Consider the following 4396-nt stretch of genomic DNA (forward strand, 5'->3'; position numbering starts at 1 on the left):
ATTGATTTTTTTTGAATTCTGCAACAAGAAATTATATTTTATCTTCCTGATTACAAATGATTATCCAACCTTTTGTCTTTTCAAACTCAACGTTTATTAAGTATAGTTTTTGAAATGGATTCAATGCTTCAGTTTGCTTTGACTTTTGACCTTTTAAAAAGTAGTGTTTACTGCCTCCTCACTTTTCTGCCATGTGCATGATGGTGCAATTGCTTGAATCTCTGTTAGTATCGACTAAAAGCATAGCCATCATAAATTTTCTGCTGACCAAGTTGTATTTCTAATTTAGTGAGTGTGCAGTATAATATATAATCCTTGATGCTTGTCTCCCTAAGGATCACAGTTAAATTCCACCTTAAATAGCTGGTAGATACATCACAAAAGTGACTCTTTTCCCAATAAGATATAAATCACCTAACTGACTGGAAAGACAATCAAATATTTAGTTCTGTGCTCCTGATTTTCTGTTAGGAACAAAGAATTCTCCAGGGTTATCACAGAAAACAGAAAAAATTTTTTTCTTAACCTTTTAAGTTCAGAAAAGATTTGGCAGAAGAGGGAGAACTTCATTATTAAGAAATAGAAATAAATCATTAGTAATAAGCACCACGTGTGCCTTTTAATCAACTGACTAGCTTGACTAGGTTTACTAGCTTTACTTTTAATAAACTGACTAGCTTTATTAGGTTAACTACCATTAATAGGTCAGTGTAAAACTACCATAAATAAACTAAGTCATCCAAAATACTTTAGACAATGTCACAGAAAAGTGTGGGGATGTCTGTGTTTTTTAAAAAAGAAAATGTATTCATTGTTCTAAAAGTTGGGCTTTACCAGTGGCTCAGCAGTTAAGAATCTGACTGCATTGTAGGAGCTGCAGGAGACATGGGTTCCATCCCTGGCTGGGGAAGATTTCCCAGAGGAGGGCAGGGCAACCCACTCTAGTATTCTTGCCTGGAGAACCCATGGACAGAAAAGCCTGGCGGGGTCCATAGGGTCACAAAGAGTTGGACACAACTGAAGCAGCCTAGCATGCATGCACATTGAGAAAATTTCTCACTGTCAAATGTTCTAATTGTAGAAAATACTTGAGAATTCACTATCATATATCACTGATTCTAAGATATATTTTCCCACACTATAACAACTCTAAAATAGAACTTGTTGTTGCTGTTTAGTCGCTAAATTGACTCTTTTGCAACCCCATGGACTGTAGCCCCAGACTCCTGTGTCCGTGGGATTTCCCTGGCAAGAATACTGGAGTGGGTTGCTATTTCCTTCTCCAGGGGATCTTTTCCCACCCAGGGAGTGAATCAGTGTCTTCTGCATTGCAGGTGGATTCTTTACCACTGACCCACCAGGGAAGCCAAAATACAGACACATTTTACAAAAAAAAAAAGCTATATTATAGTTTAACAATGTATTTAAATAATGATATATCTTTTAAGCAATAATATCTTAGATTCAATGAAATATAGTAAATGACAGGTAGAATCTGTACTAAATGGATTGCATGAATTAGGTCACGTTAATGTACCCATATTACAGGTGATGAAATTGAATGTAAAGATTAATCTAATCTGAGATTAGAATACTGTGGCTGCTTATACCATTAAAAACAGTAGTACCTGAACTCAACCTTAAGATTTAGAAAAAGGTCTCACTTTAGCTAGACTACACCATCTTATACATTTGTATGAGGCTTGCAAGAGGAGCAAGAATTAAGAAATGTGCAGAAAAGTATCAGTTTTACATAAAAATAAGTGTCACGTGATTGTGAAAGCCCGCTTGAGATTTTTTTAAAAAATAATAAAAGCTCTGCATTAAGAAAACACAGTAAGTTAAAAATCTATTTTTTTTGAATTAGCTTGATCACAGTCAATGATGTCCTGGTAACTATTTAACAACTGGTTTGGGAAGGCTTCCCTGCTGGCTCAGACCAGGGGAGAATCTTCCTGCTATGCAAGAGACCTGGGTTTGATCCCTGGGTCTGGAAGTTCCCCTGGAGAAGGAAATGGCAACCCACTCCAATAATCTTGCCTGGAAAATCCCATGGACAGAGGAGCCTGGCAGGCTAAAGACCATGGGCTCGCAAAGAGTTGGACACGACTGAGTGACTATTACTTTCACTTGGGAGTGGTAGGAAAGTAAATCGTGGTAGTGTTTGCTGATTTCTGTGGTATAAATATTCTCACTACTATGGCAGATTTCCAGACACCAAAGTGGAAGCAATTGGTTTATGAATTTCTTAAAAGTTAAGCAGGTCTGGCAAACTAGTAGGAGACATCTTGAGTACACCACTGCCAGTAAATGTTAACCAATCATAAAGAAATTGTTATACCTCATGATTATCTTATAAAGTCTCATTTGCAATATTAATTCAAATTGTCTTGGGAAGGAAGATTAAAAACTGATAAAACTATCAAAGTCATTGCTGCTAAGATGACGGATGAATAGGACGGGAAGACCACTTTTTCCCCCCACAAATTCATCAAAAGAACATTTGAACGCTGAGTAAATTCCACTAAACAACCTCTGAATGCTGGCAGAGGACATCAGGCACCCAGAAAAGCAGCCTATTGTCTTCAAAAGGAGGTAGGAAAAAATATAAAAATAAAAAGAGAGACAAAAGAGGTAGGGACGGAGCTCCGTCCTGGGAAGGGAGTCTTTTTAAAAAAGAGAGAAGTTTCCAAACACCAGGAAACACTCTCACTGCCGAGTCTGTGGCAAGCCTTGGAACCACAGAGGGCAACATAACCGGAAGGAAAAATAAATAAATAATTAAAACCCACAGATTACGAGCCCAATGGTAACTCCCAGCGGAGAAGCAGCACAGATGCCTGCATCCGCCACTAGCAAGTGGAGGTTGGGCAGGGAGGCGCGGGCTGCATTGCTTAGAGTAAGGATCAGGCTTGAATGCCCTGAGGGCAATCTGAGCGAACTAACCTGGGCTAGCAAACCAGACTGTGGGATAGCTACCACACGAAAAGCCCTAACCTAAGACACCGCCAGGTCCGCACACAGAACAAAGGACTGAGCAGAGCTAGCTGGCTGCAGACCAGCCCATCCCCCTTCTCTGGTGACAGGCAGGAGAGGGCAGCCAGGCCAGAGCGGGGCAGTCACGGCCCCAGAGAGGCATCTATCAAACTGCAAGCAGGCTTTGTTGCTAACCAAGACTTCTTGGGATTCCGGACAGTCAACATCCGCCTGAGAAGGTGCGCCGGTTGTACACCCAGAAAACTGAGCTGCAGGGATGGGGGAGGCGATAAGTTGCAGCAATCACACTCGCCAAACACCTGGTCACCTGAGCTGCTCAGACCTGGGAAGGGCACAAAACTCAGGCTCAACCAAGTCTGCACCTCTGAGGACTACCCGAGTGCCTGAACTTGAGAGGCTTAGACCTGGGAACTGCATACAACCCAGGGCTGGCATCAGACAGTTCCCAGCAGAGCAACCTAGAGCCTAAGCAGGGTAGACTGGGAAAGCACACACACTGTGAGTGAGGGCAAACCCAGGGTGGCCAAGACACTGCGAGCACACACGTGTTATTTATTTGCAGCGTCCCTCCCTCCCCACAGCACGACAGAACAAGTGGGCCTAAAAAAGTGTCCACCACCTCCCTCTTGTGTCAGGGCGGAAATTAGACACTGAAGAGACCAGCAAACAGAAGAAGCTAAAACAGAGGGAACCTCTGTGGACATGACAGGTGCAATAGATTAAAAACCCTGTAGTTAGTACCGACTACATAGGAAGAGGCCTATAGATCTTGAGAAATATAAGCCGGATCAAGGAACTATCTGAAAATGAACTGACCCCACACTGCCCACAACACCAGAGAAAGTCCTAGATATATTTTTACTACTTTTACTATCATTCTTTAATTTTTAAGTCCTCTATTACTCCTTAAATTTTCATTTTTATAACCTATTACTTTGCAAAAAAAAGAGAGAGAGAGAGAGACCCTATTTTTTAAAGCAAACTTCATATATATATATTTTATAATTTTTGACTTTTTTTCTTTAATATTGTATTTTTGAAAATCCAACCTCTACTCTAGATTTTTAATCTTTGCTTTTTGGTATTTGTTATCAATTTTATACCTTTAAGAACCCAATCTTCAGTACCCATTTTTACTTGGGAGCGAGATTACTGGCTTGACTGCTCTCTCCCCCTTTGGACTCTCCTTTTTCTCCACCAGGTCGCCTCTATCTCCTCCCTCCCCCTTTTCTTCTCTACCCAACTAAATCTGTGAATCTCTTTGCGTGTTCTGGATGGTGGAGAACACTTAGGGAACTGATTACTGACTGGATCTGTCTCTCACCTTTTGACTCCCCCCTTTAACCTCCTGGCCACCTCTGTCTCCTTCCTCCCTCTTATCTTCTCTGTGTAACTCCAT

Source organism: Bos mutus, chromosome 16, assembly GCF_027580195.1.
Source record: "Bos mutus isolate GX-2022 chromosome 16, NWIPB_WYAK_1.1, whole genome shotgun sequence".
NCBI classification, from domain to species: domain Eukaryota; kingdom Metazoa; phylum Chordata; class Mammalia; order Artiodactyla; family Bovidae; genus Bos; species Bos mutus.